This window comes from Jaculus jaculus, chromosome 4 (assembly GCF_020740685.1).
Source record: "Jaculus jaculus isolate mJacJac1 chromosome 4, mJacJac1.mat.Y.cur, whole genome shotgun sequence".
Taxonomy (NCBI): Eukaryota; Metazoa; Chordata; class Mammalia; order Rodentia; family Dipodidae; genus Jaculus; species Jaculus jaculus.
The window spans coordinates 2,718,880-2,743,850 of record NC_059105.1 but is presented as its reverse complement, the minus strand read 5'-3'; the positions used below and the strand labels follow the sequence as shown (position 1 = coordinate 2,743,850).

The 24,971-nt window shown below is 50.9% G+C and overlaps 1 protein-coding gene across 1 annotated transcript in view; it reads left to right on the top strand.

The window, feature by feature from the left end:
* Positions 1 to 24,519, top strand: part of Twist2 (twist family bHLH transcription factor 2) — a 46,720-nt gene extending 22,201 nt beyond the window's left edge. Inside the window, exon 2 of the mRNA XM_004667835.2 lies at positions 23,853 to 24,519. The gene's annotated coding sequence lies outside the window, so the exon portion shown is untranslated. The remainder of the gene's footprint in view (positions 1 to 23,852) is intronic.
* Positions 24,520 to 24,971: the final 452 nt, after the last annotated feature.

Sequence of the window (24,971 nt, the reverse complement as noted above, 5' to 3'; positions counted from 1 at the left end):
CCTGTCAGTCAGCTGTTCTCACCTAGATGCCGTCCATGACTTCCCAGAGGATGCAGGCAGCAAACATGATGTCCATTGAGGAAGAGGCTAGTTGGAGGATTGGTAAGAGCAACACTGTGTGTGCATGTTGACTGGGTTCATTATGTTCTTGTCTCCAGGAGGACAAGGAAGCAGGGCAGAGACTATGAAACATATCCATTGGCTCTCCTTTATCTGAAATGGCTTCATCCAATTGAGCAAGCCCAAGATGGAGAAGACTATAGGCTGTCACTCTCTTGGGCCACAGTGGACCCAGCTCTAGTTTTTGGCTCTTGAGTGCGATGTGGTAGACATCCAGTCCTTCAAGGATTCCAGAATGCAGAAGAGAGTGATATCCATTTCAGGGCTCAGCTGAGGAGAAAACCACTTTGGGACTTGCAGCCTGCAGGGACAGACACTGTGCTTCTAGCAGCTTCCTCACTGGGGAAGATGGATTTGGCCAAAAGATCAAAGGAGAGGAAAATTCAAAGAATATGTGATACTAGCCAATGTCCCAATAACAAGTGCCTGTGGCCTGGTGTTCCATGTGGCCATGCTTGGGGTATTTGTTGGGAAATTCTGCAGAAGTGCGCATCACCTTGCAGTGGGGTTGGCTTCCAGAGGCTGCAAGCTGACAATGACACAGGAGCCAAGAAAATGCTACGAACTTTGACTCCCAGACCAGGGTCACAGGACGCCACCAATCCGGCCAGGCAAATTCCCATGATGTCACTCACTCACTCGGCTGAGTTTCTGGACCCTGTGCAGTTCTCCCCTGTCCCCAAGTTCCAAAAATAAATAAGTAAATAAATAAAAAGGTTACCTCACAGCTTTTTGGCAAAGACACCTGGCATAGCACAACCCTGGCTCGGGTGAAGGTTTATTTCAGCAGATTCTGATGCAATAGAGAAAAAAAAAAAAAAAGGATGCAGGAGGAGACTGGTCATGGGCTCCGTTAGTTGTCAGCCTGAAGGGAAAGACCAGAGGCACGGCAGGCAGGGGTCCTCAAGGCTCTAGGTCAGATCCAATTCTTCAGTCCTCTTTCTGGCTGTGGGCATGGGGACTCTGGGAGCAAAGAAACCTTCACCGGAGAGAGCTGTCTCCGTAGAAACCCCTGAGAAACCCTCTTCCATAAACTGAAGGTCACTGCCACTTCAGAGGGGTGGTAAGAGGCACAGGGGCCAAGCAAGGGAGTCAGGGACACCAAGACCTCCCAAGTGGGATCAGGTCAGCAGCCAGGCAGGGCTGTGGTGGCACCAAAGTGTGTGAGTAGCTTGTTACTGTCCTTCCCACTGAGAAGTTCAATGTTAGGAAGTACAAGCTGGGTGTGGTGGCATGCACCTAAAATCTAGTGAGAACTTGTCTCAAAAATAAAAAGTAGGGCTGGAGAGATGGCTTAGTGGTTAAGGCACTAGTCTGCAAAGCCTAACAACCCCAGTTCAATTCTCCAGTGGCCACATAAAACCAGATGTACAAAGTGGCTCATGTATTTGGAGTTTGTTTGAAGTGGTTGGAGGCCCTGGTGTGCCCATTCTCCATCTATCTATCTATCTATCTATCTATCTATCTATCTATCTATCTTGTATCTTTCTTTTTCTTTCTCCCTGTTGCTTTTTTCTCTCTCCTTACACATAAAAAAATAAGCAAAAAGCACAAAGTGTGGCTGATGGTGGTCAAGTGTATCAGGGACCGTGTCCAACAGAGCAGTCCATCTAGGGGTGTCTGTTGAGTCCTGTCCCCTTCATCCTGCTTACCACTATTAGACACCACTGGGTAGTAGAGACACACTCTCCACCTCAGAAATGTCCTCAACATGACAGAAACCAGATCAGGAGTCACCGAAGTGTGTAAACCTACCAGAGCCTTCGTCACAGCATGTGCCAAGCTTGTCAAGGCCCCTGGGCTGCTGGGAGAAACCAATCTCCTTGGGAGCTTTAATTCTAGGTCAGCGATGAGAAAATAAATTCATCAGAATTTCAATAGAATACATCACCTTTGGGGAAATTAAGGTATTTTAACATTCTGATACCTTCCCAAGGTTTTTTCTTTTTTTTTCATACTTCATTAGAAGAGTTCAGACCATTCATGTTTTTTTTTTGTCATTGATACAAATTAGTTAAAGAAGGAAATAAATGCAGTAGTCTCAGTTCACAGTGAAGTGACCAATGAAGAGGACAATGACCGCTGGCGGCTGAGCCTCCGTGAGGTACAGCAGAAGTAGCCAGCCATCACGTCTTGTCCATGCTGTAGCAATGGAGACCAGTGTGGACAGTGGTAGGGTCATTTTGTAAGATTGTTTTGGTCTTTTAGGTGATTTTATAAAACAAGAAAAATAAATGGAGATAGGACTATGGAAAAGTAGAAGATAGGAAAGTATCTGTAGATGACATAATTGTCTGTCAGGAACCTTGCTTCCCATGCCACCACCAAGAAAGAAGTCATTTCAAAATCATTAGGACTAATGACAAGTTACAATGGAGGCTGGTTTCTATGTGAACACAGGGTTTTAAAACATCCTCAGACCTATCCCTATCACAAAACAAAAAGGTGCCAGTCACAAACAAAAACTAGATGCTATTTTGCGTGTGCCTGCTGAGAAGTGTGATGGACGGCTGTGAAGAGCCATCCAGGGAAGAGGGGACGTGGATTCCAGTGAGCAGCTCTGCGTACCATGAGGCTGTGTGGACATGCACACCATAGTAAATCCGCCATGACCATGTGTGTAATCAAATCGTCAGTCTAGAAGATCATGCTGGGCGTGTTGGGAGATGGGGCAGCAGACGTAGCCAGATGGGTGCACAAGGAACTGGGGAGGGGCTGCTGCTGGTGGTTCCCCAGGATCCCTACAAAGCACCTTGGGGAGCCTCCGAGCAGGCTAGTACTTGACACGTGTAAGGACAAGATGGGGAGGCCAGGGGTTGCGCACAGTGGGGTTCCCAAAAGCTGCTGCTGAGCAGACCGAGAGGCCAGGACAGCGGGGGCTGGCGTTAGAAAGCTGATGCCTCTACCAGTCTGCTGGTGGGGTACACCCCTCCCCAGCGATTGCTGATCTCTGCCTGGACCTCCTCGCCACTGGGGACCTCCTTGTGCACTGTCAGAGTGCACCCGGCCTGGCAGAGCTCTTTCTTTCTCTGCAATTCTCCAGCCGAGTTAAGTGGCAGCCAATGAGCAGAAACTCCAGAGTACCATGGGGAAAAAAAATAAGCAGGCAGCTCCCCACCCGGCCCAGTGGGGGCCCTGGGACTTATTAAGGCCATGGGAACCCACAGACCTGCTTGGAGTCCAGAGTCCTGGTGATTGTCAGAGCCCAGCTGGGAGGGGTGAGGGTCACTTCCCGCCTCCTGCTGTCGGCTCTGACACAGAGCAGGTAGCGGCGCGGACTGATCTTTTTCCCAGGTGAAGCGCTCACTTCGGGAGATAACACAGAATGAGCACATTTCACCAAGCACGGGATGAGTTCACAGACCCAGTTCTCAGACATGGGCTCCAGTGGCTACCTGTGACCATCTGGAGAGAGAAGGATGCAGGCCTTGTAGTGGGAGACCGCATGCTTCCCTTGATAGCCAGCCAGCCACCTTCAGGAGCTGCCTTTCTTTGCATACTGATGTGGAGACTTGTAATAAGGATTCTGGTATTAAATATACTATGTGAGGGCATGTGATCATGCCCAGGGGCTGAAACGCCCAAGGTATGAAAAGTGAGAAAGTCTAAATGTGTGATGTCAAGTGGCAGTGTGCATCTCATGATCAGAGGAAGGCTCCCGGGCACAGAGGGGCCAGGGAAGGCCCACACCGCCGAGTGGAGTCGCCCCTCAAGGGGTGTGACTTGTCTTCCTCTCACCCCAGTGCATTTTGGAGAGGCCCAGGGTTGGCACTGCCCCGCCCCTCACCTTCTCCCTGCATCTGTCTCAAACACACACACATTCTCCCCCACCTCCTGTTGTGGGGTCACACAGTGAATCACGATTGCAGGTTGGGACCTCTCTGATGTTCTGTCCTTGCCCCAAAGGCTACTTAGTCCCCATTGTTTCACAGCAACAATCCTGGTCCCCCAAGCCCGTGGTCATCTTTTTGGATGCTCTTGGCTGTGTGGTGTGGCCCCAGGGCACTGAGTCCCAGCCTCTCTCCAGCCCTCCAGAGACTCACCTGTTGTGCTGACTTGCCTTCAGAACTTCCGGGCTGTGGAGCACAGCAGTGGCTGGAAAACAGATCAGTCCATTTCTCCATTTCAGTGCTACAGCCCCTACAGAAATCAAAGCCCATGTCCCTCCCTGTGCCAGGGTGCCCTGCCTTGCGGAGCAGACAGCCCTCAGGAAGCTGGTGTGAACTTCATCTGGGGGATGCATTTGCCTGCTGGGCTCATCCCATCTCCCCACCGCAGCTCCACAGGCGTCTGGGTGAGCAGCCTTGACAGTGTATCCTCCCTCCACACTCTGCCTCCCAACTAGGAGCCAGCGGTCTGTGAAAACACTTGATTCCGGAGCGAAAGGCCTTTGGAAGGCCTTCCAGAAGGGATCAAGTATGTTTGCAACTTAGAACTTGATTTTTCTCTGTGACAGGACTTGGTGGGAGTGGATCTGTTTGGAGTACTGGGAGGAGAAAAGTTGATTTCGGAAGTCCTCCAAGAAGTAAGCTTTTGGGGACAAAAATGGAACCAGTGGCTTCTGGGTTGCTCCTCCAGAATTCTGGGACACTGGCTTTCCCAGGTCAGGTGCTCCGCCAGGATGGACAGGGCAGAAGGAAGCCGTCCTCTGGGATGGGCCTGTCAGAGTCCCTCTGGGGTTCACAGTGGCTCCTGAGGCTGAACTTTAGTTTGGAGGGAGAAGTGCACAAAGAGACCATGCCCCCTCCCCCCCCCCGTTCTAGACATCCTTCGTTCCTGAGCCTTGATTCCCTATTATTAACTAAATAATCGATTAAGTTAGCTTATGCACCTGAATATAGACGTCAAGGCCTCCATGATGGGAGGAGAAGCAGCGCTTGCCAGGCAAGCACAGTGCCACTGAGCTGGGCTGCAGCCCCCACCCTGTGGGTATCTGTGCCCACAGGGGCTCGTGCACACGGTGGAAGCTGTGCACACACACGGGTTGCCGGGTGCACAGGAGGTCCCTGGGGGCCTGTGCACACGGGGAGCTGAGCGCACCTGAGCATCACGCCCCGGGGCGCCTGTGCACACAGCAGGATCCGTGTGCTTCGTGGGAGCAGCGGAGCCCCAGCATTGCTTGTGGGCTTCTTTTTCCACATGACTCACTTTTAAAATTCTCTGTTGATTTAAAATCCACTCGTGCTTGCTTCTGCAGCTGTATGTCCCCGAGGAGCCAGGCTGGCTTACTTGACATTAAACAGGGAAAATAGGAAGAGAAAAAACAGACCAGGAAGGAGAGAGGACAGGAGATGGAGAGGCTCAGCGAGAACGAGGCAGAGGCAGAGGCTGCTCCAGCCCAACCTTTATCGCTCCCTATCCTTTAATTCCAACAGAACGAGAAGGTATGGGGTTTTGAAGACAGACTGGGGAAAACATTTAGCACTTGAGACAAAGACTCTTCTAGAAACCTGGCCAGGGAGGCGCTCTGAGCACACTGCAGGGGCTGACTAAGATGTACTCCCAGGGCGGCTGAGAGGATGCCCACTCCCAGAGCTCTCGGTTGAGAGGACCCTGGGGAAGGAGAGGTTGATTCTGTGCCTTGTGGGGAGGCAGGCGGTTTTAGGAATGAAAAGCTGAAGGGGCTGTGTTTTTACTGGTTTCCCAGCTGTGAGATGTGCATAATTGTGGCTTTTCTCTCCCTTTGCATCTGCAAGACTTCAGTAATTGATGGCCGATAAGCCAGGGTGAAGCTCTGGTTTTGGTCTGTCTCACCCAGCAGTAAATGCCTGCAGCCTCTCCCGGCGCTTACGGTGCTTATCTGCATGCTTTCCAGCTCCCCTGTCCCTGAGAAGTCTTCCTGGGAAGCCATGAAGCCCATTCCCTCCTTGGAAGGCACAATGGGTGCTCAAGGTATTTGGCTGGGGGTTTTCACCTACATCAAACAGCTCCCTGGAACTTGTCAGCACCTCCTGTGTGCAGGTGGACTGGGTGTGTGCACCCTCATTTCTGTCCTGGGTGCCACTATTCAGGGCACCCATCAGGCCTCTTCATCTCCTCCTTCCAAAGCTTGGTCCCATGGTCCCTCAAGTAGCGAAGGTGAGTTAAGTTAGGAGCCTCCACCTGCCCTGAGAGTGCCTCTGTCTTGGCTCCACACTGAACACCAGAGCTAAATCCTGAAACTATCCCACCCAGTCTTGCCAGGGATGTTGAGAGTTAAGGCCAAAAGAAGATTCTAGACCTCATATGATTCATGAACAGGCTCAAGGGATGTGGTTCTCTTGGATAGGCCTCAGGGCAGGCTGGGGGCAGGGAGTGGTGTCCCCTTCTGTCTGCTTGGGTTCTAGGATGTATACCCAAGGTTAGGGCAATGAAAACATCGGCTGGTAAAGGTTGAGATGAAGGACCTGAGGATTCGCCCGCAGTGCTGGCATAGCTCGGCAGAATGGGTTCCCCGTAGCCAGCCACTTTGCTGTTCCCTGGGGCGGAATGCCTGGAAGCAGTGGGAGGTTAGGGGCTTGTCTGTAGAGGGAAGCATGCAATGCGGATGGTCCCAAAGGTCTCTCTCTCCTGAGAAGTTCAGGGCAACTGGATCAGCCCTGGAAATCAAAAACATCTTTACTCTTGAGCCTCCATAGCCCTTAGATCCCTCCCAAATCTTGTTGGTGCCTGGAGGCTGTGCCATCCTGGCCAGGCTGTGCCCCTTCCTCTCAGGTACCCCCATACCAAAGTCTTCAGAACAATGTTCTCATTCCTGACCCACGCACTGATGGGCTCTGGGTCCTGGGCTGCGTAATGCACTACAGGGCCAGGGTCTGCCTGCTTTGGGCAAGTGAGCAGCTTCACCAGTGCCCTGACAGCTGATGGCCGTCTCATGGGGAATGAGGATACAGGTCTTTGTGGCTTTGGGGGGGGGGCGGTTCCTCTGTGCTGAGATCTGTACTCATGACTGCCACATCTTACCACCCAGGGCTCAGGACAGCCTCCACCAGTGCACACATCACACAGATGTCTGGCTCTGTCACCACACTGAGTCACTGTGTCCTGGGTATTTGGTTCCAGTCAGAATTCTGTTCGTTGAGATGGAGAGTGAGGTCATGGGCTCTGTGCTAGGGTCCCCGTGAATCGGGAAAACCACACAGGTCTGTGGAGGGCCCTGGAGTGGCAGAGGGACAGCACCGCCAGGCTTTCCAGGCTGTGTCACAGGGGAGTCCGTGTTCCATGCATTTTAAAAGCATACTTGTAATCTTAGCTTAGAAATCACATTACTAACGATGTTCCCAGTAAGGAAACATACAATGAACTTCATTCTAAAAGCCAACAGAACAATTTCCATGTTTTCCTCTGTGCTTACACCTGCTGGTGTCTGAAGCTATAGCTGTAGGTAAAGTAACATTACTGGCCTAACAGCTACATTACCCAAGGAATGGCACTCCTTGGGGCTAACTGTGTCTTCAATATTGCTATACTGCCTCAGACTTCAAGTGGACCATTTGAGTGAAAAGTGGATTCTTTCCAAATCCTTCAAGTTCATTAAAAGTAGCATTCATAGCCAGGCATGGTGGCACATGCCTTTAATCCCAGCACTTGGGAGGCAGAGGTAGGAGGATCACCATAAGTTCAAGGCCACCTTGATAGTACATAGTGAATTCCAGGTCAGCCTGAGCTACAGAAAGACCCTACCTTGAAAAAAGAAAAAAAAAAAAAAGTATCATTCATGTGCTGGGAGATGGCTCAGTGGTTAAATGTGCTTTTTTTTTTTTTTTTTTTTAACAAAGTCTGACAGCCCAGGTTGGATTTCCCAGTACCCATGTACAGTCAGATGCATCTAGATGGATTGCAGTTTGCAGTTTGCAGTGTCAAGAGATGCGTCAGGGCCTGGCATGCTCATATTCCTGTCTGTCTGTCACTCTCCCTCCCTCCCTCCTTGCCTCCCACCTTCTTCCTCTGCTTGTAATTCAATAATACATAAAATTTTGCCAGTGTCTTCTTGGCTGTCTAGTGCGTAGCACAAGCATGAGGAAGAGCCCGTGTTCTCCCCAGACGCTGCTAGGGAGGCGAGTATTCTAAAGGTGCACACACATGGCTGGGAAGTCTGCTCTTCCAGCCAGGAGCTCCCCTTGCCCCAAGTTAAAACTGCTCCTGAGCCGTCTCCTGAGTGCTCAGGGCTGTTGGGTGTCTGTGAGACTCCAGGCTGCCGTCTTGATCTGATGGGTGTTGGTCCATGGGGAAATAAGTGCCTGTGAACTGAGGGGATGGACAGATTGTCAGCAAAGGGGGAGCTAGGGGGCTTGTTGGTGGGCTGATTCCAGTAGAGAGAATGCTCACGGAGGAGACTCCCAGTGCTCTCCCTGTGGCCACGCTCTCCTGCCATGGTGGAAGTGTAGTGACCACGCACAGTAGAGAGGGGGAAGACAGCACGGTGCTGCAGTGGCCCTGGAAGGCCTGGGCTGGAGTGAGCACGCCAGTGGCCTTGGGAGGCGCATGACCGCCTGGCAGCCACCTGTGCAGAGCGCTTCCATGCAAAGCGAGCTGGCTCATGCTCTGTGGAGGTTTCTTTTTGTAGTTATTTGTGTGGGGGGATATGAATGCCCTTCTCTTAGTTATTTGTGTGTGAGTGTGTGCGGGGATATGGATGCCCTGGGAGAGGTGAGAGGACAACGTTGGGCAGGTTCTTGCTTCCATCTTGTTCTTTATCTTCTCCACTGAGTAGGCCAGGATAGCTCGCCTGTGAGCTTTCAGGGGCCCTCCTGTTTCCACCTCATGGTCTCACTGTAGAGGGGCTAGGGTTACATACGCTCAGTACTAAGCCTTGCATTATGTGGGTTCAGACCATCACACATGTACACCTGTGCTTTCATCTCCTGAGCCATCTCCCCAGACCACTTCCTGGAGTTTTCTTGCCTGGGCTAAAGAGACCCTGTCACCAAGGCCCTGGACTGTCACCAATTACAAACTCTTTTACCATGATAAGCCTAAGTCATGTATGCCCCAAGGAGCCTTTACTCAGATGACACTGAATCACTTTGTTCTGCACAAAAGATCCTTTCCAAAGGAGGGAATGGGGCTGGAGAGATGGCTTAGTGGTTAAGCACTTGCCTGTGAAGCCTAAGGACCCCAGTTCAAGGCTCGATTTCCCAGGACCACGTTAGCCAGATGCACAAGGGGGCGCATGCGTCTGGAGTTCGTTTGCAGTGGCTGGAAGCCCTGGTGCGCCCCTTCTCTCTCTTTTTCTCTCTGTCTGCTGCTGTCAAATAAATAAATGAATAAATAAATATTCAAAGGAGGGAATGGACACAGAAGGGTTGCCTTCCAGCCTGGCTACAACCCACTGTACAGTCTTCAAGGACCCCTTAAGGGATGTCACAGGTGCATGGATGCCATTGTACTATCTGAGTGTTTCACCCCTTTTTATCATGTGATTTTTTAATGAACATTTAATAAGGTAAATTCTTTCAGTATCCTGCTCCCCACATCCATGTCCCCAGAATACTTGGCCAACCCAGCCATGAATCTGCTATAGTGGTTTGCAGGAATTAAAGCCTGGCATGTGGCACAGATGGTTAGAGTCATGCTATTCAGAGAGCTCCTCAAATTCTATCTATAATTTTTGTTTGTTTTTCAAGGTAGGGTTCCACTCTAGCTCAGGCTGACTTGGAATTCATGATGTAGTCTCAGGGTGGCCTCTAACTCGTGGCAATCCTCTTACTTCTGCCTCCCAGGTACTGAGATTAAAGATATGAGCCACCATGCCCTACTTATAAATTGCTTTTTTATTTTATACAATCGTTTAAAACTCTTGATACTTGAGGCAGATTCTATGGAACATATACAAGTTGAGACCCTTCTTCCCACTAGAACTCCTGAGGATAAGTGAGGGTCACATGATTCATCCCACCAATGAGCTTTGGGAGAAAGTGCTTCCGGGCTAAAGTATAGAAGAACTGGCAGGTGCAGCTCTGGCTTGTCTTCCTGCTGGAAAAGGACAGGTGGTCAAAAATGCCAGCCTGAGTCCCCTCCCCTCTGTGGAACAGAGCCCCTAATAACCTGAATGAGCAAGAAGAAAACGACTGTGGCATTAAACCAGAGATTCAGGGCCTTGTTTGTTGTTGCAGCGAAGCCCAACTTATCCTGACAGAATCAAAATAACATGAGAGGGAAAACAATCCCATAACTCACTGTTGTGTCTTCATGTAGTTCTGGTATGAAAGTTGCGTTCTCTCTGTAAAATGAGTATGACTTCGGGAACGCTGTGCACAGTGAGCCATTTAGAATTCACATCAGAGGGGCTGAGTTACGAAAGGCATTCTTCATTAAGGTTTTGATAGACCATGAAACTCCCTAAGATTTAACTAGGGCTTCATTCACATACTGAATGCAGAGATCTGAAGATCAGATTTCCTTAAAATAATGCACATTATAAGGCTGAAAAGTTTTGGTCATTTTGCACTTTCCCTAAGCATATTATTTAATTTTTTAAGTCTTTGTTTCAGAGTCTAGTAGCCATTTCCAGAGCTTTGCTTCTATTGAGGGTTTTGTTGATTTTTTTTCCCCCTTGACTTTCATCCTTTCATTTGATTGCAAGGCAGTGTTTTGTTTTAAAGTGAATTCAACCTGAATTCTTTAAAGCTGCACAGACCATCTGCATCACATCTATTTATTGACCAAGCTTGATTAAAGAAAATCTACAGGGGAAGGTGGATTTCTGGATCAAGGATCTGAAGGAGACGGCTGAACTTGCTTATACACATTGACATTGCAACCATTTAGCATATTCATGGGGTCTGTCTTGGCAAAAGAAATTTCTATAGGATGTTAAGCTGGAGTTCAAATCTTAATTAAAAGCATCAACTGGTCACTTAAGGCAAGGGAGCACCCCAAGAGAAGAGCATTGGTCCCTGGCTAAGTTTAAAATATCTCCCCCCCAGACCACGAGCTCAGTAAATAAAGGCTAGAGCAAACATAAGGCACAAGCTGCCCTTCTTAGAGAATAAATGTGTGTGTGTGCACATAGACATTTACATGTGATGTTTGTATAAATATGGTGAATACATATGCAATGTGCGTATGTACATTGTTGTGGTATTTAGATGGTACATGTTACATATTGGCAAATTCTATTAACCTAGAATTGAAACATTTGAAAAAAAACTTGTTCACACTGAGCACATACTGACATTTTTCTTGTCATATTTACGAAGAAACACAGTGTGACAACTGTTTACATAGCACTGACATTATATCAGGGGTCATGAGTCCTCTAAAGATAATGTAAAATCATGGGATCTGCTGGTTTCTCCTTAGATCAAATGCACTGAAGTCTATGTAAGGATGTGCACATGCTATGTAAATACTGATCAGTTTCACATGAGGGACTTGAGAGCTCAGATTTTGGTGTCCTCTGAGGTCCTGGGATACCTTTGTATGTATGTGCCAAGTCTATGTGACACCAAGGTATTACAATCCCTGGGGTCTGCCCTTTGACAACCCCATTGCCCCTGGCTTCCTGGGCCTAGAGCAGAGCCTTGTGCATGCTGTGCATGTTCAATGTCTGTGGTCGATTGCTTCCGAGAAAACTCGACTTGTACTACATCTTCATGGTTTCTTAAGCTATGTAACCTGCAGGGGGCGGTCATTCAGAATCTCGGTGAAGACATGGGACATGGAACAGCATTTCTCCCTGGCTGGTTGGTGGGCCTCATTTGCCAATGACTGCTCTGGAATTCATGTGTTCATTGCAGTTTTTTTGTTTTGTTTTGTTTTTTTCCGAGGTAGGGACTTACTCTCGCCCAGGCTGACCTGGAATTCACTATGTAGTCTCAGGGTGGCCTTGAACTCATGGTGATCCTCCTACCTCTGCCTCCAAGTGCTGGGATCAAAGGCATATGCTACCATACCCAGCTTTCATTGCAGACTTTTTAACATGCACTGAGAACTCACCATATGCCAGGTGTCCTCCCTCCTGCTGGGCAGGTGGTACTGCCCACTTTATACAAGGATTGCAGAAGGAGATACAACCAGAGTGATTGCTAACCTGTCCCTGATGGGCTCTGGCTTGCAGGCGAGGAGAGCTGCCTGCATGGGAGCTGGCCTGGCCCAGCCTATGACTCTAGAAGTCCCAGGGAGGGTGAGCAAGCCCGGGAGCATAGCCAAGGAAGCCACGTTGAGGAGATGAAATGACCCTCAGTGCAGGTGGGGGCCTTCTGGGTAAAGACCCACAGTGACCTCTGCACAGAGCAGGGAGTTGAGACCACCACATATTGGAAGTCCGGTTTAGAAGCCCATCCTCCGTGCTTGCATCCACTCAGGGCCATCCCTCACAGATGCTGTCTGCCCCTTTCCGTAGGATAACCACCCGAGAGCCCACATCCTCCAATGGCCGGGCAGGTGCTCCAGAGCGGGCAAAGTAGTTTCTGTGGTAGCACTGCTGGCTGTGGCGAATGGCTTAACCCACAGTCCTCAGCTCAGGAGATGGTTCTGAGAGCCAGCGACCTCCCAGGACTGACAAGACATGGAACACTCAGCTTACCACACAGTCCCCAAAGCCATCTCCCACTTAGGCTTTCTTTTCCAGAAATGTGACCAGAGATGTGCACATATGTTCAGTCATCCCTCATTCATGTCATTTGTACTTCTGGAAAAAATGCACTGTTTAGGAAAGTACAAAAAAATGTTTTTCCTATTCAGAAAAACACTTTGAAAGCAAAATAAGTTCCATTAAACATATTTCAATATGCCACAGTTTGTAAAAGTGGGGTTTCAATCAAGGAATATTGGATTTTTAAAAACTGACTCATCATGAACAGATTTCTGGCTCTCTTACTTGAACCTCAGGCTGTCTGGGGCAACTGGGCATCTGCAGGATCTACCTTTTTTGTGCTGAGGGTATCTTCACCCACAACAACATGCCTGCACCAACACTTCTGATTCCCTGACTGCTGTGTGGTTTCCACAGCAGAGGCAGCATGCAGGTTATCTGGGAGCTGTTGCAAACCTTGAGCATCACTCACACTCTCAGAACTTTCTAGACTCTGCTGGCCACCTCCCAGCAGCACTGCCTCCCGGGGAAGCCTGGTGCCAGCAACTTGTCCATCACACCTTGACTTTGTTGCAGGAAGGCTCCCAGGGGAGCAGGACATTGGACAAACAGCCTCCCAAGCACCCTTTCTCAGAGACCTGGCTACACCCCACAAGAAGGCCCAGATGAGGAGGGGCATGTGGTAGCCTGGGATTAACAATCTGTGCTAGCTCAACGATCAGGGGTCATTTTCCCTGACTGGCAATGATCTGAATCTGGGAACCAGCAAGACGGGGTGTGAATGTTGCCGGCAGCACAGGGAATCTGTTACTCCACTTCTGGGAGTAGTGGCAAGACTCCAGAAGGGTCTGAGAGCGGGGGCTGTGCACACGGGTCCATGTTAGCTCATGAAGAACCTGCCTACTCATCCCTTATTCAGGTCTTGCTTGCTATCGAATCTCTCTCTCTTCATGCTGGGGATTGGACCTAGGGTCACATATGTGTCACATGAGTGCCCTGCAAGAGGCTACAGCCTCAGCCCTCTTTTGGAGCAGGGCCTCACTAAGTTGTCCAAATAGGCCTTGAACATGTGATCTTCCTACCTCACCCCCAAGTAGCTGAGTCTTTGCTAGCAGGCCCTGGTTAATCTTGTTATAGTCATGTTTTCACTGGAACCCACTTGAACTTGCCACCCTGGGACCTTAGTTCCACACTGTAGCTGCAGGGACCACCAGGGTAGCCAGGCCTGTCTAGCTGGGGTCACTTGCTCACTCAGCCCTGCCCCTGAAATTGATTTTCTTCCCTCTGGTATTACCTTAATTGCCACCCTAGGTTCTATAAGTTGATTTCACCTTGATTGAGGCAAAGGCTTCAAAACTTAAGTGTGTGTTATCTGATTTCTTAGCTTGCCTTGTTTCTTAAAGGCTTGGCTGAAGTTTTGGAAACAGAGGTAAAAGGCCACTGAGTCCAGAGCATGGGGAACCCAAGGCTCGCCCCACTGCAGACTAACCAAGCACCTACTGTGCTCCCCCCAGCCCTGGTAGAGTTTCTGCAGTGCCCAGGAGCACCCCAGCGTGCCTCACAGTTGGCTGGATCTAGGTTTCTGGAGGTGCAAGGCTGGGATTGCACCATTGTACCTCTTTCTGTCCCTTCATCAGATTTGTACCTACCTGTGACTATAAATTTATAGCGTAAAGTTTCAAAACTAGCTGATTTTACCTGAATCACCTTTTAAAAAAGACTGCCCACGGAAATAGACTTAGGTATAGCTATTTGCATAAACACGGGCATTTTAAAAATTGCCTGTTTTGTTTGTTTGCTTTTCAAAGTTACGATTGGGAAGGGAAGCTGTCACTATTGGCAGCTAGCCTATCTCCAGATTCAGGCCATTATCACAAGTCATTTCAGGGCTCCTTCCTAAATTGCCTGGGAGGTGAACTCAAAATCCTCTCACACTTTTTTTCTCTTCAAATTTTTTTTTAATAAATTTATTTTATTTTATTTATTTGAGAGCGACAGACACAGAGAGAAAGACAGATAGAGGGAGAGAGAGAGAATGGGCGCGCCAGGGCTTCCAGCCTCGGCAGACGAACTCCAGACGCGTGCGCCCCCTTGTGCACCTGGCTGATGTGGGACCTGGGGAACCGAGCCTCGAACTGGGGTCCTTAGGCTTCACAGGCAAGCGCTTAACCGCTAAGCCATCTCTCCAGCCCTCTCTTCAAATTTTTATTAACAACTTCCATGATCTTTTCTCACTTTTGTGACTCGCTGTCCCTGAGCACTGTGTGAGGGCTGCCGGGACAGAGGGACAGACACCTGCTCCCATCTCCCGCTCTCTCTCCTCCATGCTGTGGTGAGGGCGGGCCCTGCCTCTCAGAGCCTCGGTGCGCTCACGTCAGCATGTGGACCTGGACGCCTCTTTCATGATGCTGTCGCATGCCTTTGGTCACAGCTGCAGCTCTAGGCACATTCTCTGCTGAGCTCAGCCCGAGGAGACTGTCCCTAAGGAGTCCTCCCCACAGTGCTCTGCAAACCCAGGGCCCGGTCTTCCTTTTTCTTGCATGGCTAGCCCAGTCCTCCAGCCAGCAGGGGGCGCTGCCCACCATCTCGCTTCCTGGATGCCCTCTACTGTCTGCGGCTTCCAGCCATGCCTCCCCCGCCCTCTGCTTGCTCCCAGGGTCTCCTGGTCAGGGAGCACACTGCTGGAGAAGGAGCCCTCTTGGAATCCAGGGCCAGATTTAGACCCCAGCACCGCAGGGTAGCCAGCTTCCAGGGGTGCTCATGCTGCCTTCTCTCTGGAGAGCCTGTTGACGCTCCTACCTGTGTGCACCGGTGCAGGTTACCTCAGTGGCTCCCTGCTGGCCCTGTTGACTCTGTCCCTGCTGCCGTCCTCCTGGGTCACTGATGCAAAGTAGACTGGCTTTCTCATTTATGCAGGGTTCTGGCCCCTCACTGGGATACACATCCATTCACCCCTCCTTCCTCTGCCCAGCTGGGCCCCACATCCCTTTGTGCACCCTTTCTGCCTTGTACCCAGGACCTGGCTTCATGAAGAGTCTGTGAAGAGCTTCCAGGAGCCCAGAAATTTAACTGCTGCCTTCCCTGTTCTTGCCCTGTATAGTATGACACGTCTAGATCACTTACTGCAGTTTCTGAAGTCATTTGTATGTGTTAATATATTCCACAGCAAGTCAGTTGCAGCCCTGCGTGTGCTCCATGAAGCCTTCACTGGGGCGCTTACTACATGTTGCTGAAATGGTTTGTCGTGTGGTCCGTCCCCCAAGAGAACACAGGCCAGGCTGTGGCCATGTCTGCATGCCAAGTCCATGGAACACCCCTCAGCGGCCGCCCCTCAGTTCCCCTTGGGCCGCTGCTGTCAGGGGCTGCCGGGCACTCTCTGGTTCCATCTGAAGCTTCACTAACTGCACTCTGGAGTCTGAGCTCTTGGGTGGGCATTCTGGGCGCAAACAGCATTTCATTTCCATCCCAGGACTCTACCAGCCTGAGCTCTGGCCTCTGGTCTTAGTTCACCTTGTGACCTGTGGCCCCGGCTCTCCACCTCTGAAAAGACATCATTTGATGAGCTGGTCCCTTAAGGGGCTCCTGTCACCAACACCTAAAACACTCTCCATTCCCTCCTCCACCCCACCCCGTGGGTTTCCTTTGGGAGCCAATTCAGGCTTCCCTATAAGTCCCCGGGTGAAAAAGTTCCTGCATATAAAAGCCCCGCATGCCAAGAAGAGGCCGAGCCTCCTCCCACGATCCAGCCCCTTCTGTCTCTAAGGCTGGGAAGCTCCCTTTGCAGCCTCGCCATGGTGCACGGGGAAGAAAGGAAAGGCCTCAGTGTGTGGGAGGCTGCCCGGTCAGCAAGATGATTTGGTCAGTGGAACTTGGGCCTGACCTTGCTGCGGCAGCTCTCACGGAATGGACAGAGCAAGCTCCTGGGAGTTGAGATCTTAGGGAGTGGCCCTGAGCGGTCTTCCTGATAGTGGTGTGGGAACAGAGTAGAGGCAAGCTTGATTCTTTCCTGGTTGGCTTTGAGCCACCAGACAGGCCATTCCAAACAGTCAGTCTGAGTCCCTGAAGGAGAGAGCCAGGCCCCAAGTCTCTCCCTGTGGGAGAGGAGGGAGAGAGAGCACACTGCTTCCAGTTGGCATGAAAGTCTGCTCCTTGGGACGTTCTAGGCCAGTAGCTCTACTGCAGGCCACTTAGGAGCTGAGGAAACTAAGCCAGCACTGTGAATGCAGCCATTCCCAAAAGGATTTTTGTCATTCACGCTGCTCAAGTCAGGGTTAGACAAGTGGGTCATGGAGCTGGGGGAGAGGGACCTGGACTGGGAAGAGCAAGTCAAACCATTGTTACCCAAATTCGCCCCGACCCTCCCTGGAAACACTCCCAGCCCCCTGTGGATTCAGAAGGGTCATGATGTTGTTGACTCAGAGATAGCCAGAGAGCACAGGTACACTTGGGCCGCTATTCTCAGGAGGATGATGCCAGGCTGTACAAAGATCTGAGCAGCACATCCCCAGTCAGCACACTTGGGCCTGCCCTTCACCAAAAACGTTGAGGGTGACTGAGTGTTCTGAGGGCATCATCGATCCACTGGAATCCTGGGAGCATAGGAGGGAATGCCACTTACCTAGTCATTGCAAAGAGGCCTGACTCTCCAGAGGGGAAGGGACGGGCCCCACAGCCGGCAGGTCCCATATTGCTGCCCTGATCCACTCTGCGTAGCACTGCGGCTCCTCGAGGGCGAAGCAGAAGCACATGGCAGCCAAGCTTCCTCCCAGCCTTTCGCAATGAGGGTCCAGAAGCCAGCAATGGAAGACCAGACCAGTCACCCCTTCAGATGGGAGCATGCTACACACAGCCCTTTGAAGGGTAGGGATCCTGACGAGGGGCCTGGGCACAGCCAGAATGTAGTAAAAACAAATTAATCTCAGAAAGCCCATTGCTTCTTGGTATGCATTTGCCTGGGAGAGAGAACAGTTGCCTTTATCCATGCTGGCCTTCTGGACAGCCTTCATTCTGTAGAAATCCTTCCTCATCTTTACACTCCTTGGAAAGTCTGTCTGGTGATGAGCTACCCTGTGCATCCCTGCAGATGCTGCCCCATTTGCCGAGGCTGACCCACCCTCCAGGCAGCCTGGGGCTGGGCTGGGCTGGGCTCTGTGTTTGCTCTGGTGACTCCCTCCTCCCCAGGCATCCAGACCTGCTCAGAGCCAGGAGGGATGATAGACCGGCTGGGAGGGGAGGGAGCTTGGTGAATTCCTACCTGCCTTTGTCCCAAACAGGACCACACCTGTTGTCCTCCCCCAGCCAGTATCCAGTGCCTAGCCAGGCAAACTTGCTTGGACAACCCAGGTAAGCCTGACTTGTGGCGCTTGCGAGTTGAGACCCTTCCACTCAGGACCACTTTGCCTGCTGGTCCCATCCTGCCTTGCTCAGAGCAGCTTGCAGGAATCTGGCCTGAAAAGAAGCTTCATATTCTCCCCTTTGGAAACAGACCACTTTGTTCCCCCCTCCCCCGTCTCTGCTTATACATTTGTCAAAAAAGATAGCAAGCTGGGAGAGGGCGTTGGGGTGTGGGCTGCAGCTTTGGGTACACTGACAGGTGCCTAGAGCTGGCCAGCTCTTGGAGGCCTAATGGTCTCTTTAAAGTTTTATGTGGTGGACAAAGGAAGCCCTTTCAGTTAGGTTTGGTGACTTCTAAGAGTCCCTTGGGGTCTGCTCTGGCACCCTGGTGTCTGCTTGTTAAAGGGCATGGCCATTGAGGGCGGCCAGCAGGGTCCATGGCTCACCAGAGGCTGTGTGTCTAGGGTTCATTGAAGCTGGCTGGTACAGCCACATTAAACCAGGGCAGGGTGGGGGGCAGCATACTGCCAGCCCTAGACAAGGAACAGCAAAATACCTACATTCTTGCTCTTGTCATGATTCTAAAGTTCTGTGTGATGTGGGTCATTTCCGCCTCAGTGTTCCTCTGAGCAGGGCTAGGCTGTCACAGGATGTAACTGTCTAGGTTAGGCATGCTTAGAAACATCCCGGAAGAGGTGGGGATGGTGACCCACGCAGATGTGGGTCCAGGGACTAGGGAGAGGCCTAAGAGGCCCCTGGTCACCGTCACACTGCTGGGGCTGCGGCACCTCCTTGTAACGTTTGCCATGGAGGTGCCTCTCCACCTAGTGGAGGCCACTGGGCTGGGAGCTCCACAGCCGCTTCCAGCTGGCCTCAGGCAATTGATACTGCTGGCCTCCAGGGGGGCTTAGCTGTCTCCCGCAGGCAGTGAGTGCCTGGGTCAGAGGCAGGGCTGCATCTGTGTCCACAGCCCTCCCGTGTCCAGCTGGGTACCAGTATAGCAAAGCTTGTCTCTCCGCTGTTACTTGTCCCGTGGTCCCAGCTGTCCTGAGCCTTCCATACCACTTGGGCCGGCAGTGAGAGGGATGCCCCTTCGCAATTGGCATGATGAAAGAGCCCCAGTTGTTCACTTAGGAGCTTTTGCATCCTCTCTGGTCTCTCTACTGTGTACAGATACATACTGAAAAGGTGTCAGGCTCTATAAAAGACCATGGGGAGCCAGCTGGGGAGGAAAGCAGTCCCCCGACCTCTCAGCTTCCATCCTCATGGAGACAAGGGCAGACTGGCCCCAAACATTTATGAGACACGACTCAGTAACTTCAGTAGATCTGGTGATCGTCCATACTTACAGGAAATCGAAGCCCAGCAAAGGTAAGCCACTTTCCTAAGGCTGCCCACTCCTGACTAGCAGCTGGGGTTTGTCCCAGGGCCTGGCTCCAAGCCTGTCCTCTTGATCGCTGCCTGTGTCATCCAGAGCCATGAGGTCAGTGCGCCCTGCCCTCCCTCACCAGTCACCCCTCATTCTGAATTCCTGGGATTAACACTTTGGCCCTATGGAGATGATTCTTTAAAAACAGCTTAAACCCAGCACGATTGGCCCACATTTGTCATCCCAGCCCTTGGGAGGCTGAGCGCTTAAGGCCATCCTGGGCGACCAGCAGAGACCTATCTCCAAAAGCCAATTTGGTTTGCTGACATCAGGGAACTTTTGCCCTTCACTTTACAAGCAGGTGCTCCGTCCTTAGTTTTTCCTGTACCTGGCTGTGCAGGTGTGCTGTGCGGGGAACCGCGCTTCAGTGGACACGGGCGGCAGATGGGAAACCTCGCACCTTCCCTCAGTTTTGCTGTGGGTCTAAAACGACTCTAAATGCTGTTCCAAAGCAGATAACTTGGTATGAATAATTAAAATACAATAGGAAATGTGCCCTGTGTTTAAATTCTGGAATAGTGGAATTGACACGGGTGGGAAGTACGGTCCTGCAGCAGTGGCAGCAGTGGAGGAACCCTCCTGTGGGCCGTCTGCTTGCTCTTTGTGGGTCCGTAGAGGCTGGTGCTGAGCCAGTCGGTTTAGACGACAGCTGTGGGTACATTTGCACTTCCTGGTCTTCTTTTATGTAAGACTAGACGCTGTGTTAGATTAAGAGAAGAAAAGTACAGAGAGATCCTGCCTGTGTTTTCTTTTTTGTGGTCATGATTATGTTTCTGTGACCAGCTCCTGGCCTCAAGTCTCATCCCGCCCCTGCAGGAGACACAGGAGCAGCTAAGGTGTGTGGATGTGTGTTTTGTGTGTGCATGTCTGTGCGTGTGTGTACATGTCCATCTGCTGCCTCTGTGTGTATTCATGTGTGTGCGTACATGTGCTGTCTCTGTGTGTATTTGTGTGTGTGCATACATGTGCTGTCTCTGTGTGTATTTGTGTGTGTGCATACATGTGCTGTCTCTGTGTGTATTTGTGTGTGTGCATACATGTGCTGTCTCTGTGTGTATTTGTGTGTGTGCATACATGTGCTGTCTCTGTGTGTATTTGTGTGTGTGTATACATGTGCTGTCTCTGTGTACTCATGTATGTGTGTACATGTGCTATTTATGTGTGTATTCATGTGTGTGTTGTATGTATACATGTGCTGTTTCTGTATATATTCAAGTGTGTGTGTGTGTTGTATATGCACATTTACTGTCTCTCTATGTATTCGTGTGTGCATACATGTGCTGTCTTTCTGTGTATGATGTGTGTGTGCACATGTGTGGGTGCACATGTGCTGTCTCTGTGTGTATTCATGCGGGTGTGTACGTGCAATGTGCTGTCTCTCTTTGTATTCACATGTGTGTGCGTGTGAGTACATGTGCTGTCTGTGTGTATTCAGGGTGTGGGCATGTGTGCTGCCTTTCACTAGAGGAGGACTCGTGATCTCAGGTCCAGGCTCCTGTCTCTCCCTTGGCTCCCACACTCTTCTTTGTGACACCAGGCCAAGTCTGTGGAACCCTCGCCCTCTCCGCCCTCGCGGGAGAGTCTGGCCTGTGATTCTGTCGAGAAGGTTCTGCGTCTTCACTGTGTTCTGGTTGCTGGCATAAACGCGGCTGCTGAGAGCTCGCCCCAGCTCTCCCCAGTCTTCTCAACACCAGCACCATTCTTAGATGTAGGTGTTTGGCACATAGTAGAAGATGGCTGGCGGGCTGCATGGGTGAAAGGAGGGCTGGTGGAAGGAGGGAAGGCAAGAAAGAAAGAAGGGAGGGCGAAGAGGAGAGGGCCGGTGGGCGAGGTGTGGGGGTGGGTTGATGACCTCACACCTCTCTCTCCTTACCACCACCACCCTGCCTCACTTTCTGGAGACTCTGCTGATGGTTCATCCTTGGCCTTGGCCTTGGCCGGCATAAGACCTGTTGCTGGCTTCTTAGTGCCCAGGGTCTAGTGTGGGAAAGCACTGGAGAGCCCCGTTGGTGCAGCCCCAGCTCTACAGCCCAGCGTGGGCAGAGTGAGTCGCAGGAGCACATGTGTGCATCTCGGGGTGGCTCTTCTGTGAGGAGGCCATCTTAAGCCCAGATGGTTACATTTGCTGAGCGTGCTGCAGCTATGTCCACAGACATGTGGGGGTCAAGATGACACCAAGGGTCCGGCTGGAAAGCCCTTGGTCAAAACTAATGGACCTGCCACTCATTTCTGCAAGGATCCCTGGGCCCCTCGGGCTCCTGAAGCAAACCCTCAAAAGCATCCCTCAAGCCCACCCTTGGCTGAGGACGGCCCCTGCCGTTTTTGCCTTTTCATGGATGATACTGTACTTCCCGTGGAGGACGGGTTCAGCTCATATATCAAAGCGGTTGTAATTATTTCCTCCCACTGAGGAAGGCCACCACGTAGCTTTCTCTGCCCACCCCCTTATTAATTATCTAATTACAATCACATTCTCCAAAGAGCAGACTTTGACTTTTTGCCCAAGACCACTTAATAAGGCTTAAATATTTAGAGTGTTCTGAGTTTGAAAAGGGGTGGTGGTGGTGGGTGAGTGTGTGAGTGGTGAGTGTGTGTGTGTATGTATGTATGTGTGTGTGTGCACACGCATGTGCACCCACATTTTAGGGAATATCTGTCTCAGATATTTCTGAAAATCTGAGACAGATTTTTTCCAATTGTCTTGATTCCACAAGGGAGAAATACTCAGCAGCCTCTGAAAGACCCGCAAAGAGCTCCGACTCTCCAGGAACAGTGCGGTGCACCGGGTCCTTGCACACCAGCCAGTGCGGCCTGGCCGCGCGGCACACACGCCCTGCACAGCCAGCAACTAAAGGGCTAGGTGGGGTCCTCAGGAGGCTGCATCCTGACAACATGGTGCATGGTCGTTCTTCCACTCTTGGTGGCTTTGGCTGGAGATCCAGCTGGAGATTTCCAGTGTGCCATAGGCCCTGACAGGAACTAGTACCAAGTAGTGTGTTCTCCTGACGCTGTGGTTCCCACGGCCATGCCATGACCCTGGGCTTGTGGCTGCCCTCAGAACTGGCTGTCAGGCTATCATACTGGCCTTGGCTTGTGACAGGCACAGACGACAATGTTTGAGGACTGAGGTCCCCACCCTCACACTTCTAGGGACCTGAATTTCCCTTTTGTACAGGTCTCCATACCTTGTCGCTCACTGACACTTCCCCTTTAAGGCTCCAGACCTGCCTTCACTGGGAGGGACCATTTCTGAGCAGAATGGGGTGTGTGTGCGCGTGTGTGCGTGTGTGCGTGCGTGTGTGTGTGTGTGTGTGTGTGTATCCTGAGGATGTGGCTTTGCCAGCGTGCTGCTCATGCCTGAATGCTACAGCAGGTGGCGCAGAAAGAGGAGTGTCCAGGTGACACCTAGAAGGTTCCTGTGCCAGGTGACTGAGTAAGCCATAAGCAGTCTGCCCACAGCCTCGACAGCAAGCCTGGCCTGCCCTATTTTCACTGGCACATGTGCAGTCTTCAAACTTGGTTGCATGGCACAAGAGGATGCTGTGGTAATGGGAAAGGTGTTTATCTCAATCACAGTTGTAGGGGCAAGAAATAAATCACAACATATACCACATACCCCCTTTACATATGCAATTCTTTCTCTCTCTCTCTCCCTCTCTCCATCTCTTTCTTTCTCTCTCTCTTTCACACACATTGTACACCACACATACAATTCACACACCCATACACGTATATACCATAGACCCACCACACACACACATAACACACACCAGAGTCACCACACACAGCATATACCACAGAGCATGACATTGACATAACATACACCACATACCTACTATATGCAACATATATAACACACAATACACACCCATTAACACATGTCCCCCCCCCCATGTCACTCACACGTAGCTTGAAAACCAGCCCTGGACTGTCCCCATGGGCGGGGCCTGGTTGTGAAATTGCAGAATAGGTCTGAGAAGATACTTAGGGAACGGGGGGGTGTACATGAGCTCTTCCTCTGCGTTTTCTCCAACTTCTAGGGCTCTGACACTGGTGCAGGGTTAGTGTGTGGGACTTACACAGGTGTCTGCCATTATCCCAAGCACAGGCGGCGATTCACACACGACTGCGATGGAACACTTGCCTCGACACCTCTCTTCTCTCGCAGCTGCTCCCAGCCACCTCATCCCAGCAGCTCACTCTGCTGTAGCCCAAAGGGTGTGGCCCTGGGAACACAGTGCACTGTGAGAAGCAGCCTTGCAGGGTCTGGGGCTCTGTAAGGCCCGGGCCCCTCCTGTCCAGTTTCTGTAGCAAGGAGGGGCAGGAGGGAGGTCTGAGGAAGAACAGAGCCCGATGTCCACATCTGTCCAACCTCAGGCTTCCTCAGTCAGCAGCCAAGCTGCCCAAGATGTCAAGCGCCACAGCAGCTCATCCCCTCTCCTTATCTTCCAGACCAACCATGTGTCAGAGGCACAAGCAGAACTGGGATGCGTCAGTCCACAACTGTGACTTCCGACACCTGAACACCCTCCAGCCAAGCTTCCAGAGGGTCAGCAGTGACGTTGGACAGCAGGCCCGGTTCCGCCTCCTTCTCGGAGACGGTCTCCACATAGGAAGGGCACTCTCTCACTCTGCCCTTCCTGCAGGTGACCTTCATTCACATTGTCATCTCGTCACCCTTTGGATTTTCTTTCTGAGTGTTAGTTGGGGGTGATTTTAATCTTTCTGAAAATCTCTAGATCAGGAATGCATTCATGAGGATATTTTAGATTTGTATTTCCTTCTAAGTGCCTTTATAATGTATTTTTTTAATAAAACAGAAATGCATTCTTGTATGATCTGTTTAAACTGGACCAAGGCTCTCAGAATAAGAACCCGGGATCCCTTCCCCCAAAACCTCCTCAGCATGACTGTTTTAAGGAAGCCTGGAATTCTCACCCTCACATTTCCACTCTGTTTCTCCATGATTTGCTCAGCTAGCCAGTTTTTATACTCCCTATTTCAGTGTATATGTTGCTTGTTTGTTTATTTATTGAGATATTTTTACCAGCTAAGTGACTGCCCTGCGCTGTGTATACTGCCCTGCGCCCAGGAACAATAAAGACGCCCTTGCATCTCTGTTCTCGTCTCTACACTGTGGCTCAAAGTCCCTCCAGAAAAGGCCAAATGGGTTGTAGTGGCTTCACGCTAAGGGGGGTGAGAAAACATGCACGATATTTAATTCTATACATCATTGTGGAAGTTTCTAGAGGCTAATGACTCTAATGTGGAAGCCAGTGTCGATAAACCTTGACCTGGAAAAGCAGGTGGGTTAGTAGATTTCTGTCACTGTGACATATACCTGGGGAAAACAACTTGGAGGAGGAAACATTGATTTTGGTTCACAGTTCAAAGGTCTTGATTCATGGTCTGCTGTCACCATTGCTATCGGGCCTGGGGGAAGGCACAGGGAGGCTTTGGGGAGTCCCAACAGCCAGGAAATTGGGGGTCCCACAAGAGAGAAGAGGGGACGTGGAGGGGAGGGGCATGCCAAGGGGCAGGTTCAGAGCTGAAGGCAGGAACTTCCAGACT